At 39.0% G+C, this 17,691-nt stretch overlaps 1 protein-coding gene across 1 annotated transcript in view; it reads right to left on the reverse strand.

Annotated features, from left to right (window-relative positions):
- LOC124284672 (ras-specific guanine nucleotide-releasing factor 1-like) overlaps nt 1-17,691 on the reverse strand; it is a 1,084,942-nt gene that overhangs the window by 41,541 nt on the left and 1,025,710 nt on the right. The gene's annotated exons all lie outside the window — the stretch shown is intronic.

Here is a 17,691-nt window from a genome sequence, read left to right on the forward strand (position 1 = left end):
CTAACTGCTTTTGAATTCTTCATTTATTTTACTGTACTTATTTTTCATACTCAAATCTGGGAAATTGGTTGGATCAAGATGTCTGTCTGGGACATATCTACCAAAAATTTGAAACAGTCTGTGAACCATGTTTGAAATAGCCCTTTGAGCTTTAGTGATGTAAGCAAAGACTTATCATTGTATCCACAGCAGTAGGTGAAATTGTGCCACATTTGAGGGTACATAGTAATATTTTTTAAAAATGAAGCAAGGGCCAAACTCAGTAAAATATTATTCATCTTCAATACTGGGTTTTGGTCACTGTCATTTGTATATTGATTGTTTTCGGTCCCTTAATTTATTAATCAATTGCTGTATCCACTGTGGTTTCCGAGAAACTGATCCATTGAAGGTCCTGTACATCATGTGAAAAAGATCAAACAAAGTCTGTAACTCTCAAAACAAGTATTTGCCACTAACATGTCAATGTCCCCCGCCCCTAAATAAAAATGAAATACGGTGTGTATAATATATTTACTAGTTTTTATCTTTTGGTCAAAAAGAAGATTACCTTTTGTGTGAAGTTGTTTTCAGTCATGGTCACTTCTCAGAATCTTCTCCTAACTCATATTTCAATAATATAGTAGATTTGAATGTATAGATGCAGATGCACACATCCACTGTCAGTATCAGAGTGTATAAAGGCTGGGACGGGTCCAAATTTTACCCTACCCTACCCTGATACCTGTTAGGTTAATTCCTGACATCAAATTTGTAAGAAATGGCAACATATTCTTCAGCTCAGAGGCTAAAATTTCTGAAAATCTTTACCATGTATTATATTCAAAACAGGTGACTTTACATTATGTCTAAATCTTCAAAGACAATACAACCTTTTACTCATGAAAGATCATAATGGGTCCGTGGTATTGCGACATGTGAGATTTTGGAAAGTGTCATGCCACCTTGAAAATAAGGTCTAGGTCACCCTGAAAAGACTATTATCTGCATAATCCCCTAATGAAGGCTGTCAACATAATTGAAGACATTGGGTGCAAGGTTTTAAGAGATATTATCCAGTCATGTAAGAATGTCGAGTTTTGATTGGTTCAAGTGACTCTGATAAAATACCATGTACACCCATCACGATCTGCGAGCTGGGAAAAGGGCATATTATCCTGCCACGACTCGGTGACCACGCGAGGTGAGAAAAGCGTGCATCGCGAAGCCTTTAGTAATGTGCGCTGCATTGAGGTCAATCGATCAGCTGTTGTCAACATGGCATCTCACATAAATAAAAACAAGTCGATTCGGTGCGTATTGTTTTCTTTTGATTTAGTAAAAACATTCGGCTAGATAAATGCATTATCACACCGTGTCTTGGGAAATACAGGGTTTTATCAGTCCCTCGTAAGGTTGATCATGTCTCGGGAAATACAGGGTTTTATCAGTCCCGAGTAAGGTTGTGATAACTTATATTGCGTTTACGTCAGTTTGAAAAGTGGTCAAAGTGTCCATCAGCAGATTTAGGTGACCTTGACTTTTTCAAGGTCACCCAAATCGACTGGTGTCTGAGTAATCCCCCAATGTAGGCTGTCACCAAATTTGAAGACATTGGGTGCTCGAGATATCACATTAAAAAGATTTAGAAAAGTGATCAAAGTGTTGTGGTGACCTTGAAAATAGGGTCAAGGTCACCCAAATGAACTTGTGTCTGTGTAATCCCCCAATGTAAACTGTCACCAAATTTTAGGAACATTGGGTATAACAGTTCATGAGATATTGCGTTAAAGAATGAATAAACTATTGTCTTTTGTACTCTTTTAACTATTACATATGAAAGACTTGAGGATAGTCTTAAGCGGAACACCAAATTCATTCTGAAAAAAACTTGTGGTCAATTAATACAGACGATTAAAAGTTGCCAAAATGTCATAGGCTTCACTCTCGCACGCCAACAAAATAACAGACAGGTTACATAACTCTGTCACCAGGGCACTGCAGCGAACCCGAAATGATGTTATGTGAGGACTGACTGACTGACTGAGTTTGGTTTTACGCCGCTTTTAGCAATATTCCAGCAACATCACGGCGGGGGACATCAGAAATGGGTTTCACACATTGTACCCATGTGGGGATTCGAACCCGGGTCTTCGAAGTGACGAGCCAACGCTTTAACCATTAGGCTACCCCACCACCCCACGTTATGTGAGGAAGGATTTTCAGTTACTTGTATATAAAATGTGTAACAAGCTCGTCATTTTGCTGATTTCTCGTCATCAACAAAGACATACCGAATCATTGCATTGCCGTCAGTTGCTCCAGGGGGTCGGGTGATGGTGTCACCATGCACAAATTTCCACCGGACCCTGCAGTTCGTGCTAAATGGGTTATGTTTGTGAGTGCGAGGCGAGCGTTGTGGAAGCCTGTAGTATATAATAAATCGGATGGCTCAAATGCTCCTGGGGGTCGGGTGATGGTATCACCATGCACAGATTTCTACCAGACCCTGCAGTTCGTGCTATATGGGTTATGTTTGTGAGTTGAGTTGAGTTGAGTTGGGTTTTGCGTCACATCGGCATTATTCCAGCCATATAGTGACGAGAACAAGTTTGCATTGATAAACATTGTAAGTACATACTCGGAATGAGTTTTATTTCAAAAACATATATTCATTACATTGTCATTTAAAAGCAGAAAAAGTCATAGTACCAAATTTAAAAGCAGGCAATTTGTTAGTCACATTTCACAGTTACAATTTATGTATGCGGGAGAACAGATCTTTCAGGTTTGTTGCATCATAATGTGAGTCCCTTGCAGACGATAAGTCCACGCATTCAAGCAGAATATGCTTGATGGTGAAAACCTCATTGCAAGAGACACACATGGGGGGTCCACCCCCATCCGTTTTCAGCAGATAGTCATGAGTAAACCGACTGTGGCCAATACGACATCATCGTAAAATTACCTCATCACGTCTTGACTGACAACCCAAGTAGGTATAACCAATTGTTGGTTTCAATTCATACAGTTTATTTCTTCCTACTTGAGTGTCCCATCGTTTTTGCATGAGGTCCCGAGTATAGCTTTTGATTGTTGGTTTGAAATCACTGTACGGGATCAGCAGTGGAGATCAGGGCTTGTCAAGAGCTGCTTTTGCTGCAGCATCGGCTTTTGTGTTACCTGCTATGCCGACGTGACCCGGCAACCAGCAGAGGGCGATGTCACATTGGCCAGTAGAGAGGTCGTTGTAAAGTTCTAAAATGTCCAGAATGATTGGGTGACTTGAAGTAACATTTTGAAGTGCTTGAAGGCAAGATAATGAATCTGTGAAAACGATGAAGTTTTTGGAATGATTCTGCTGATTAATATAGGTCAAAGCTGAAAAGATAGCTTTGGCCTCAGCAGTGAAAATGGAACTGTTGTCGGGAATCCTAGAGGAGACAGTCTTAGATCCAATGACTGTAGCACTGGCAACTTGGCCCTCATCCTTGGATCCGTCTGTGAAAATGGATCTATGGGTGTCATACTTGGAACGTAACTGGATGTATTCCTGCTGGAACACCAAGGGATTTGTTTCAGACTTTTTAAATTTAGTGAGGGTAAGATTGACCTGTGGTTTCACCATCTGCCAGGGTGGTAAAGACAGGAGTCGGTAAGGTGCTATGCTATTGAGATCAATTTTAGCTGCAGATATGTGTGGTTGAATTCTGATTCCAAGTGGTGGAACCAGGCTTGGCAGTTTAGGAAACAAGTTTTCATAGAGAGGGTTGAAAACACAATTGTATGCTGGATTGGACTGATTTGAACATAGTTTAGTGATATACTGCAGTGAAAGTTTAATGCGGCGTTGTTCAAGGAAAGGTTCGTTAGCCTCTGCATATAGACTGTCTACCGGAGAGGTCCTAAAAGCTCCCAGGCAGAGCCTCAGGCCTTGGTGGTGGATAGAATCTAATTTTTCGAAATTGCTTTTGCAGGCTCCTCCATAAACAATGGAGCCGTAGTCTAGTTTAGAGCGAACCAAAGATCTGTACAAGTGAAGGAGGGTAATCCGATCCCCTCCCCACTATGTATTTGAAACGACTTTTAGTAAGTCCAGAGCCTTCAAGCACTTGGTTTTCAAATATTTTATGTGTGGCAAGAATGTCAGGTGGCAGTTGAATATGAGACCCAGGAATTTGGCCTCTTCTACTACCTTGATGGAAGTACCATCTAAAGATACGTCTGGATCCTTGTGTGGTCTGTATTTACAACAAAAGTGAATACAATTTGTTTTGGATTTTGAAAACTTAAAGCCATTTTCATTGGCCCATTTTTGGATTTTGTTAAGGCAGAGTTGTAGCTGCCTTTCTATTGCGTGCATGTTCTTACCACGACATGAAATATTGAAATCGTCCACGAAAAGGGACCCATCTACACAACTGTTCAGGACGTTAGTGAGGCTGTTAATTTTGATACTAAAAAGGGTGACAGACAGGATGCTGCCTTGAGGGACGCCCTGATCTTGGTGGAAATAATCCGAAAATGTGGAACCTACCCGTACTTGAAATTGTCTGTTGTTTAAAAACTGAGATATGAACTGAGGTAATCTGCCCCTCAATCCAAATTCGTGTAAATCTTTTAAGATACCATGTTTCCACGTTGTATCGTATGCTTTTTCTAAGTCGCAGAAGATAGATACAGCATGTTGTTTGTTGACGATGGAATTTTTTATGAAAGATTCCAGACGCACCAGATGGTCAATGGTACTTCGGTTTTTTCGGAAACCACGTTGGAGGTCACTAAGGAGGTTATTGGTCTCCAAGTACCAGATTAATCGACTGTTGACCATGCGCTCCATGGTTTTACAAACACAGCTAGTTAGTGATATAGGACGGTAGTTTGAGGGATCGGTATGATCCTGGATAGGTTTTGGTATAGGGATGATAATGGCGTTGTGCCACGAAGGAGGAAAGTTGCCGGTTGTCCAAATGTCATCAAATATATTGAGTAGAATTTCAAAACTTGAATCAGGAAGGTGTTTCAGAAGCTGATAATGAATATCATCAGCTCCTGCTGCAGTGTCGTGAGCCTGCCCCAGGGCAGCACGTAGTTTATGGAGAGAAAACGTTTCATTGTAATCCTCACCATTATCAGAGTTAAAATTGACTGATTTCTTTTCTTGTTGGGTTTGGTATTTCTGGAATTTGGGGTTATAGTTTGACGAGGAGGAGTGGTTTGCCAAAGTTTCGCCAAGTTTGTTTGCAATTTCGACTTTATTGGTTAAAAGGGAGTCACCATCTTTGAGATGGCGAACACCAGATTTGGATCCTTTTCCCTTAATCTTTTAAATCATGTTCCACACCTTGGACATGGGTGTGCGGGAGTTGATTTTGGACACATATTTCCTCCATGACTGGCGTTTAGTTTGTTTAAATGTACGTCTTGCCCTGGCATTTGTCATTTTAACAGCATTCAGGTTATGCACAGTAGGATGTTGACGGAAGTATTTTTCCGCCTTCTTCCTATTTTTCCTAGCTTGTTTGCAGTTTGTATCAAACCATGGATTGCATATGTGCGGGTTTGCAGAGGACTTAGGATTGGTTTCGTCTCCAATAGTATTTAAGATATCAGAAAATAGTTCCATGGGATCAGGAACATTCCTGAAGTTGTCCGGTATAAGCTTTTCAGAGCAGAGAGTTTGGAATAATGGCCAATTGGCCTTAGTAAAATTCCATCTTGTTGAAGGTGGTTCATCCGCGGGAGTGACAGGAGTAAGAATAGTTGGGAAGTGGTCACTTCCACAAAGGTCATCGTGGACCGACCATTCAAACTCGTTTAAGAGATTAGAATCCGAAAGTGATAGATCAAGTGCAGAGTATGTTCCAGTGGCAGGATGGAGATAGGTGTTTGATCCATCGTTGAAGATGCATAGATCATTATTGGAGAGAAAATCTTCAAGGACCTTTCCCTTATTATTTGTATCAGTACTCGCCCATAGAGGGTTACGGTCGTTCAGGTCGCCCATGATTATGCAGAGCTTTGGGAGTTGATTATACAAGTTCTGAATATCTGATAGGTGGACAGTTGAGGAGGGAGGAAGATAGAGTGAACATAGTGTAAACCCCATGTTCAGAGTCATGCGGACAGCAACAGTTTGTAAGTTGGTGTTAAGTGGAACAGGGCTATGGAGGATGCCCTGCCTCACCAGGATACAAGTGCCTCCTGTAGCTTTTACACCGGGAGGAGAAAAGGAGTGGTAGGAACTGTACCGATGGATGTCAAATTTATCAGTCCTTTTTAGGTAGGTTTCTTGGAGACAAAACGCGGATGGTTTGAAGTCTTGAATCAATAACTGTAATTCGTTATAATTAAGTCCTTAAGTCCTCTGCAATTCCATTGAATCATGTTTTGTGGATTCATGGTGCTTCCACTGGTGACATGTCACATGAATGTGAGAAAGCGTTTGATGAACTCCTATTGGTGTCAGGTGGAGATGGAGTTACCTCCATATCCAGAGGGCCAAAGGAGTTATGAACCTCGACAGGGACCTCTGAAGGAAAGGTGGCCTTTGGTTTTGTGTTTGACAGTTGCTCAAGCTGCTTTAGTCTCTCTAGCCTCTTTTTTCCCTTTTTTTGCGCGCAGTTTCCGTTTCTGGTTTTGGCATTTTTGAAAATAATCTGGCCCTAACATGCTTCCATACTTCGGATCTCCAGCTGGATGTTATGCACATCAGTTGCTGCGCAGAATTACCAGACAGCAAGCGATGTCGTCAGAACGCCAGTAAGGTCAACCGTATGGCATAATGCAACTTTAGAATCTCATAGTCGTCAATAAAACTTATATTTCTAGGTAAATATGATGCATACCAGCAAGTTTAATCACGTGAACCACAAAAAATAAGAGACGTAAGTTGCTGTGTTGCGATCGATGTGCTTAGGTGCACGGAATTACCGGTTGGCATTGTATACGTCATATACATCTATTCTTTGTCATCATTTTCTTTCAAATATTAAAAAAATATCTCATTAAAAATAGAACTAGTATGTATAAAGTATACATTGTATAGATGTATAACCCTTTACTATAATACACTTTTTTTTATATGGGGCCCTTTGGACTAGGGGTCTGAGGCTCTTTTGGCTTTTTGATGGGGCCCTTTTGACTAGGGTTTTGTGTGATAATAGAGGAACTTATATTTCGTTAGATATAAATGTCACCACCAAAATGTGTTTTACTAAACAAGTATGGTGTTACAAAACTGGTAAATACGATAAACTTATCAATCTTATCGAAAATACTGATTGGTTTGATATTTTTAACAACTGTGAATGTGTTGATGTTGCATGTAAAGTCTTTCACGATGTTTTCACAGGATATGTTAGATCATGTGTACAATCTAAAACTGTAACGATTCGTCCTGATGATAAGCCTTGGTTCGATACTGAGTTGAGACGGGAATGCAGAAAACGGGATAGATTGAGAAAAAAAGGAAAAAGAACTGACAGTGAAAGAGTAATTCGATTGTATAAGAAACAGAGAAATAAAGTAAATAACATGAAATACCATGCAAAAGAGAACTTTTATTCCAATCTTGACGATTTTATCACTGAATCACACTTTAAAAATAAACCCTCTAACTGGAAAATGCTGTGATATAATGTAAAACATTCAGGTACAGCAACTTGCATTCCCGCTCTCAAACAATATCCTACCGGTAATGATGACCCATCGCTTTTCTCAGATATTGATAAAGCTGAATTTTAAATAACTACTTTGCCTCTATCTCCTGTGTAAATGACGTGAATGGCTCATCCTTAATTTGATAGACATACAAATTGCACTTTAGAATTTATAACAGTGACTAAACAGGAAATTACAGATATAATTAAATGTTTGCCACTGAATAAAGCTGTGGGTCCTGACAGAATAAGCCATAAGCTTTTAAAAGAAACTGCTCATTCAATAAGTGCACCATTATGTTTGCTTTTTGAATTGTCATTACGAAAAGGTGTGAATCCATCAGAATGGAAATTAGCACATGTAATGCCTGTGTTCAAGAAAGGTGACAAAACTAAAGCATCAAACTACAGACCGATATCTCTTATAAGTTGTGTTGGTAAACTGTTTGAGAGAGTTGTATTCAAGCATATATCTAACTATTTCAACGAGAACAAGTTATTGTACAAATACCAAGCTGGTTTTCAAGCTGGGAGTTCACCTGTCCATCAATTAATTGAAATATATCATCAAATATGCCAAGCTCTAGATGATAAGGACCAATATTGTATGGTCTTTTGTGATGTTTCGAAGGCTTTTGATCGTGTTTGGCACAGAGGGCTTATAAATAAATTGGAAATGTATGGTATTAAAGGTAGATTGTTAGAGTGGTTATGTAATTACATATGTAATCGCTATCAAAAGGTCTTTGTTAATGGAGCCCTGTCTAAACCAAGGTTACTCCAAGCTGGTGTCCCACAGGGATCAGTGTTGGGTCCATTTTTATTCATTGTTTATGTAAATGATATTGCTGATGACTTAGATTGCATAACGCGACTATTTGCAGATGACTCATCATTAGGCAAGGCTTCTGGAAATCTTAACAGAATAGACACCTCATTAAACGTAAATCTCAGAAGGTTAAACGACTGGGCAAACAAGTGGTTGATATCATACAACCCAGATAAGACAGAATCAGTACTTTCAAAGATGATATTTGCTCGATTAACTTATTATTTGACAATAAGATTGTTAAAACGGTAGAAGATCATAAACATTTGGGGATAATACTTTTATCGAACGGAAAATGGTCCTCCCATGTATCCAGTATTGTTTCCCAAACCTCTAAAATTATTTACTCAATGAGAAAACTTAAATATATTCTTAATATAAATACACTTCTAAAGATTTACACAGTTTTTATAAGACTTCACTTTGAGTACGCATGTGAAGTCTGGGATGGCTGTGGAAAAGAACTAACTTTAAAATTGGAAAGGCTCCAGATGGAAGCCGCAAGAATTATTACAGGACTTCTCAAATATTCTTCTTTTAATTCATTATATTATGAAACAGGCTTGGAAGCACTATCAGAGCGTAGAAGAATAAGAAAATTGTCTTTGTTCTATAACATTCAAAACAACAAAAGTCCAATCTACCTAAAATAAATAATTCCTCAGTGCGTGGGCTGCAGGAGTTAATATAATCTAAGAAATTCAGGCAATATCTGCTTGCCAAGACCAAGAATAAAAAATTCTCATGAGTCGTTTTTCCCATCGACTATAAGATTGTTGAACAAGTTATCTACAGATGTAAGAATTGTACTTTACTATCATATAGTTTAAATCGAGCATAATAACATCATATAACTCAGCTCCACTGTACTTTTCTTACGGTATTTGAAAATTTAAAGGAGAATACGAACAAAAACAAAACTTTTGATATATTGTAAAGGATATTCTAAAAGTCACATTCCGTGATTAAAATTGAATAAAAAGTTTGTAAAATAGCAATAAAAAAAACCAAACGTACTCGTATTTCCGCCTCTTACAGAAACACCCGACAGTTAATGAGCAGAGGGGGTATCACGTGACATGACGTCATAAGTGCCTGTTGCTGATGGCTTCCTCTTTGATTTTACCTCACAACTTAACAGTGTCCGTGGATTCTGAAGCAGTAAAAGATGTTCCTGATTTTACATCTTGCAATACAATCTTCCACTGAAGATGAAGAAGAAGAATCAAGCGAAACGGAGGCACCGCTTGAGGTCAAAATAAATTTAAAAACAGATCATATCATTTAACAAGATTACTATTTGTCAGCAAAATGTCATACAGTTCCAGCCAGCAAATTCACCCCTATAAATATATGACCAGTCACTAAGAATTATTTTTAAAAAATGTGATTACAGTTCATTTTGTGTCAAATGGGTGACTGTAGGGTGTCTGGGATTTAAAAACAAAATAATTATGCTTCAGACGAGGGAAAATATAAATTATCTGCTTCAAAAATTACACTGGAATTATTTTGTTGAAAAAAATTAGGATCCTAGTTCTCAATAATAACGTATCAAGATCCCAGCCTAGTCGAGCAGAGAATATATTCGCAACGCAGATAAGTTATACCCCGAAAACTGGTGAATTGTAAAATACTAGTCAGGACAACGTATGTTTCCCCATTGTTTGGTTATGGAAATAGTTATGGTACTCGGTCATAGCCTTAGAATGGCATCTTGTCAGCCAATGAGTGAGTGAGTGAGTGAGTTTAGTTTTACGCCGCTTTTAGCAATACTCCAGCAATATCACGGTGGGGGACACCAGAAATTTGCTTCACATATTGTACCCATGTAGGGAATCGAACCCGGGTCTTCGGCATGACGAGCGAATGCTTTAACCACTAGGTTACCCCACCGCCCGTCAGCCAATGAGAATACAGAACAACTTTCACGGCACACACTACTGACAAATAGCGAGTCTGATGCCGACGTGCGTAATTGGACAAAATGGAAAAATATGAAAGCAACAAGTACTTCATGATTTGCCGTTGTATTCGGCAATGTTTCGAGTTGACTGCATCATTTAGGGCTCCAAACCGAAAAGAATGCTATAGCGAAACATTTTCAAGCTTATGTGAAATCACTTACTGATTTTGATAATATATATCTCATGTGTAACAGTCGAACTGCCCCAGCTACAAAATGCCCCAGCAAATTTGGTCATTCATTCTAATTTGTTCAAATTTATTTATAATGATTGAATATATGCCGTAAATGCATAGTTTTTGTCAACTTATTATGATATTATGTTCTTCATATAAAAGTTATTAGGAAGTAATATTTCTGATAAATGTTTCATTAGTAAACTCATAACTATGTATATACTTATATATGAAGAGCATAATATCAAAGTTGACAAAACTATGCATTTATGGCCTATATTTATTCATTTTAAATAAATTGGGGCATTTTGACTACCCCACTGGGGCAATTTGACCAAATTTGCTGGGTCATTTTGTAGCGGGGGCAATTCGACTGGCAATCGGAGTTGATTTAATGTATGTTAAAAATACCACTGACAGTAAGTTGTTACAGGGAATGATGGAGTATAAATGAATCTCGTTGGTACTTTTCCTTCTTCAGCCTAGCTTAGGGATTTCCATACCCCATGCGTGCATGTCTCTTTCATATGCGTCCGACTCGGTATGATTGGCGCATTTCTCCTGCCGAAATCTGTCATTTCACTTGGAAAACGGAAGAAATGGTGGTTCTTTCCCATGTTCGATGATGCCGTGCATCCCCAGGCAATGCAATACACCATCGTACCATTTAAAAAGACGACAGAAACAACACGATTTGTACTACTGAAGCGCTTGGTCTTTGGCAATATGGCGGACTCCAGGCACATTTGACATCACGAGCAGAAAGGTCATGTGGGTTCCAGCGAAATATGCATAATGTCCGAAGCTGAGATTTACAGAAACTGTTTTCGCGATTAAAACATAACTATACATAATTTTTAATTGAAAATTTGGGAATATGTTTCTGATGACTTTCACCCAGCAAATTATTGCAATTCATTCGTATTCTCCTTTAACATATTACATACTCAACTATGTCATGAAGCTAGTAGATTAAGTTACGATCTGTACAGAGTAGGGCTAATCACTGATCCATCCTGCGCATGTGGAAACCCGTGTGAAAATGCTAATCACTATTTCTTAGAATGTTCTTTATACAATCAACATAGAAAGATCATGCTTAAAGCTATTCAAGATGTATGTGGTAGTAATTCTGTGATTACATTATCTGTTATTTTAAACGGCATTGCAGATCTGACAAATCATAACAAGTGTTTGCCACTGATATGGCAATGTCCCCCGCCGCTAAAGAATGGAATATCTATATTTACTACTTTTTATTTTTTGGTCACATACAAGATGCCTGAAATGACTGGTGTCTGCATGATCACCCAATGTAGGCTGTCAACATAATTGAAAACATTGGGTGCAATGTTTTATGAGATATTGGGGGCGGTGGGGTAGCCAAGTGGTTAAAGCGTTGGCTCGTCACGCCGAAGACCCGGGTTCGAATCCCCACATGGGCACAATGTGTGAAGCCCATTTCTGGTGTCCCCCGCCGTGATGTTGCTGGAATATTGCTAAAAGCGGCGTAAAACCAAACTCAGTCAGTCAGTATGAGATATCACGTTTAAATAAGTTTGAAAAACGGTCAAAGTGTCGTGGTGACTTTGAAAATAAGGTCAAGGTCACCCAAATCGACTGGTGTCTGTGTAATCCCCCAATGTAGGCTGTCACCAAATTTGAAGACATTGGGTACAACAGTTCATGAGATATCGCGTTAACAAGAATCGGGACGTACGTACGGACGCCGCTGAATACATAGTCCCCTGTTCCGCGTTGCGGCGGGGACAAAAATGCAATTATATTCAAAATGTACATCAATATATATGCAAATCTAAACGATTCCAGTAGTCTTCTCTCTATACACCTTTTGTATTATAACATTTCCCCCTGTTATCTTGCAGTTTTTCTCTGTCTCTGTTTCTAATAATTGCTTGTGGTGCAATTAGTTATTGTAAATATCTTTGGAGACGGTTTAATAGTTGAAAGAACTTGTCCCTGATCCTTTTCACATTGTGAATAAAATATGTTTAAACTAGGGGTTTGTGTTGACAGGATAATATCGAAATCTGTATGATTTGACATGAGGTATCATGAGATGTGATGTTAAAATGGCCCAGTTTAGGTTGAACTTAATGTGTTTTCCACAACATTCAGAGGCTAGAGAATATTCTACCATGAATCAAGAAAATACTAGATTCTGATTGGTTGTTCAGAAAAATCAGACGGGATCAATTGTGGATTGACGCTCATCTGATTGTAAGGCCGCTTCACCGCGCATTGACAAATCTTATTGTGAGAACTACTTCCGTTTGACCACATTGATGGCGGATCATAACAACAACTCCATGGATTTTGACGCTGACTTTCGAATATTCCACATAGGCAATTGGAAATTTTTGGATTAAAAATGCGTTTGATTTCATTGCGCTTCACTGCGCACGTATAGAACACTGCCGCACTACTTCAGCTTGACCACCAACATGACTAATATCAACACAACAGACGTGATGGAAATGCTGATAAAACATTTATTTAAACTCGAAAAATACAATTATATGTTTCTCCCCCCCCCCCACACACACACACACAATTATGAGGGAACCTCACGATCACATAAAAATATTCAAACTCAATTACAATACACAGCCCCAAACATAAACAAAACAATATCTAAAATATAATCAGAAAGCCTTGTAAAAATACATCCCTATCTATACAAAATATGCAGCAAAGCATTAGTAAACATTTACCTACCTGGTAAATGGTATATTTAATTCCGTTTAGAATGGGAAATTTGCAAGATAGATCTAACGGTCTGGCGAAACACCACATTTATGCCACTCATAGTCATACTCCATCATATCCCGTTGCATCGTTCACAAAATAATTCTGCTCTCTGCCAGCTTCCCCGCAAGGTTGTCACTGTTATGTTCATCTACTTTGAAAAACGCTTGGACACAGTCCAGTCCCAAACGATGAAAACAAAGTTCCAAGGAATCACAAGTTAGTCGCATGTACACTATAAGCAGCAACACTGTCACTCTTTTGTCGCATGCCGGGGTGGAGGCAGTACGTGAAATCATAATCGGCCGGTCATAAAAATCAACAGTCTTTGATGAGTTACAGGTCGTAGGTTGATCAGGAAAGGATCTATTCTTCGATTCTGCAGGGTTCAGGTTCGACAGTCAGTCAAGTATTGTCCACTGTCACTTCAAATTTCAACCTTTTGCAAAATGTAAACACTGGCTCGGCCGCCATTTCAAACTGTTGCGTAACTGTCTACTTAAAAGAAAATAAGTAGGTCAGACAATTCCATTATAGTGTGGCCAGGGGGGTACAGTTTCAAGGCACACAAAACAATAGGCTGGTTTTAGTCGTGTGGAGTTGGGATGAAAAAAAACAACAAGATCTCGGGTATTACATAATTGCATTGAATAAACAGTAGTTTGATTTCTTTGGACAGAATATTGTTATGTTGTAATGTTAAAAAAATACGAACGGCACCTACTGCTCCCTTCACAGATGAGTTCAATTCGCCTCTCGTCCCATGCCGGATTACCCAGTGTCTTGGGCAGAGCGAGGAAGTTCGATTTTAAATGTGTCATGGTAGAATGGAGATAAACCTAAACCACACACCTGATATTGAAAATTGAAGAATGGTTGATTAAGGAGATAACCCTAGTGTGTTTGAAAATCAGAGACATGCTTTACTGAATTGAAGGCGACTAAATTTCAATTGGAACCGAACGCGTAGCTAGTTCGTCTAGTTACAACACGGTTTCTCCTGGCTTTGATTGACGGGCATAGGGCACGAGGGCGTAGCCCGAGATGCCACTACACCTGTCAATCAAAAGCCAGGACAAATCGTGTTGTAACTAGACAAACCTCGAGTCGTGGGTTGGGTAACAGACTTGTACCATGAGATTTCGGCGGTGTGTTTAAAACAAAGTGGCGGGAAAATGAGTGCACCATATGACGTCATGAATATCATGTCATACCCACCATCTTAGGTCATTCAAGTTTTCAAAAATTAATTCTCAACCATAGAGGACGTGGAAACAACTTTCATACCCAGCAGTGATAGCGTGAATGAGTGGAATGATGAAATTGATGATATTACACTTTCCCAAGTTGGTGAAGCGATGGAGTTGAAATCATGTTCATTTTTTCCTAAATAAATTTGTAAACATTGTACTTGTTTTTTATGGTCTACAATGTATCTCAAATTCCTTCTTGCGAAACCTGTTTACGATGACGTCATAGTTTCGGCACACGAAAGGGGGCGGAGCAAGCATTATCCAGTGAGAATCAGTAGGGCGAAACCATGTAGTAACTAGCAGGTTACAACATGGGCAACATCAAAGAGACAGCCGCAAAGCCATGGTACAAGCTATATGTGACATCAAATTTCATGCAAAGTGCTTTGCTACATGTTTATTTAGGGTTATTATTATAACTTTTCAAATAACCTATATTTTATGCAATTATTTAATGTTATGAACAGTTACTTTTTTTCCATTATTACATCTTTCTTTGATTGTCCTTGACAGGATATCCAGAGATGATGGTATCCACTACGGAATGTGTCAGTTGTATGTAAGTACCATTTTAGGGCTCTTAATGGAATTAGAGTAGGAGCAAGAGCTGGGATAGTAAATGCTCATTGGGTCAGATTGGGTCAGATTAGGATGTCTCTCCATAGGTTCAAAAGCATGACGCAATAATCCTGATAATACTACTGATAAATCCCATTTCATAGTTTTGTGTTGTCTTGGCATATCCTCTAGTTCAAAACATACTGGTAAGAACTGGATCCTTCCAAATATGAATCCCTTCCTTACTGAGGACAGATACCAAAGCTGACCGATATCCTTCTTTGTCGCCATGGAAAAGATGGAGATCTTTATTAGATATAGTAGAGAGCCTGCTATAATTGACACTGTAATGGGCCCATTGGCAGTTTCAGACATGACTCTCTACTCCTGGAATCGGTTGCAGTTAAAGTCATAGGAGTCAGATGACTGACTGCATAACAGATAATGAGACTCCCTGTGAAAGTCCTGCTGCCACAAAGTGTTGTTGGAGAGTATGTGTAAGTGGAATTGTCTAAGGTTGCAATGGAATCTGACTTCGGTTGTCTGAGAAATATTGGCCAAATGGTAATGGTTGATCCATCAGGAGGCAGCGGAGATCTGGAAATCACATGCATGTTGGCATGATTCCGGATCATGGCTAGGACTTGTTTGATTAGCGCTGTCAGAAATGTGTATTGTATTTCAGGATATTGTATTTCAGATTGTCCATTAGATCATAAAGTTCCAAAGATTGGAAGCACCATAAGCACTTGAGAGTAGGTTCCCCTGAGCCTGTAAGCTGTTACTGAGTTGATGTGAGCTACTACCATGGTATGGACCATGGCAACAAGTATGGAGAAGTTAAGTGGAGTGTTCAGTGTTGAAAAGCTGAAAGAACTGCCCTTATCTCCAGAATGTTGATGTGGACTGGAGAATCTAAAACCCACTGACCAGATGCACCTTGTCTTCAAGATGAGCATCACATCCTTTGAGTCTTGTGGATGATCTTGTTGGGAATATTCCACCATGCAAAGACTAGTGTTGAATATTGCTCTGGTATATTTCTGTACTTTCTTGTGTTGAAGCTCTGACTTTTTCGGATGACCAAGAAAACTCACATATTGAGAGTCTTCTAAATAGGCATCCAAGCTGATTATATATCTCGGCCCGCTGTGGTCTATATGGAATAAGCTGAGCTTGCAGTCCGCTCTGTGTGTGTATACTGTTTTTTTCTAATCCTGTTTTCTCTACTAAGATATCTTCCATCAGGATAAGCTGACCTCCTTCTGACTGTGTGGTCTCTTACTCTGTCCATGAGATCAAAGTCATGGTCCATGCCTTTCATCTCAGGCTATACCACAACTGATGTGACAGAAGCAGCTGGTGTGTTGTAGTGTTGGGAATTGGAAACTAAATCCACTATTGATTAACGGAGGATTGTGGTGAACGATTATCGATCATAATCGAAATATATACATTTATAATGTAATTACCAATTTTAACGGTTTTTCCCCAGTTCTTTCTAATTAATGGGTTTTTTTTTATAACTAATGCTGTCATGCAATGAAAAGCATGCATGCAAGAAAGACACTGGAATTGTAATTTAACAATAAAAGTGGTTAAAATTTTACAATGTGCTGTTGAGCACATGTTTGTTTGTGAACATTTGTCAAATTTGATGGTTAGTTTATTTCATTCAAGGTCATTATACAAAAACAACAAAATTCCGATTAATTGAAAATATGTTTTTTACAATCAATAATCATTTTTAATCCTTCTTTCGATCGCTTTTCGATTTTTTTGGATCATCGGAACATCACTAGTGTGTTGTGCATCTTTTAAGGAGGAAGGAGATCAAGAATGTTGCTCCTTTCTTGAGAAAGTGCTGAAATTTGATTTGCTAGATCAATTCTCCAAAAGGTTTCAAAGCTGACGACAAGGCTTTCTCAGTGACAAACTTTGGGTTTCATGGCCAGAGGGGTTAATGGATGGGGCATGCCAGGATCAGATAGGACATGACGGACACCTAGCATTCCCTAAGTCCGACTGATTGTCAGTGATCATCTCAGCAACTGCAGGCACCTTGACTAAAGTTGATTTTTTTTCTTTTTTAACAACCAGAGCATACTACACAAAAGCTGATGGAGATAACGTCACAAGTGATGAAAGAGCAAGGAGTGTCAACACTACCAGCAACCTCCATGCAGATCCTGAGGGGACATTAATTTCCCGTAGACTGAGCAATTCTTTTTACCAAAGGGGAGGTCGAAATGTATTTAGAGCCCCTAGAATTATCCTTGATAACCAAATAAAAAGCCAAACCTAAGAAAACATTTTTAGACAAATATTTTCAGAAAACAAGTAAACACATACACGCATGTGTGCCACAGGAAAAATCATGACGTTTCCACACTTCCATTATGGGAGATAACTCCTGCAGTTCGTGCTTGGAGGACAACTAGCAAAAAGACAACACACAGCAAAAGGCTATGAAGTGTTACAGGGATGTATTCATAAGAAT

This window comes from Haliotis rubra, unplaced genomic scaffold (genome assembly GCF_003918875.1).
Source record: "Haliotis rubra isolate DU_JTF1 unplaced genomic scaffold, ASM391887v1 Scf341, whole genome shotgun sequence".
Lineage (NCBI taxonomy): Eukaryota > Metazoa > Mollusca > Gastropoda > Lepetellida > Haliotidae > Haliotis > Haliotis rubra.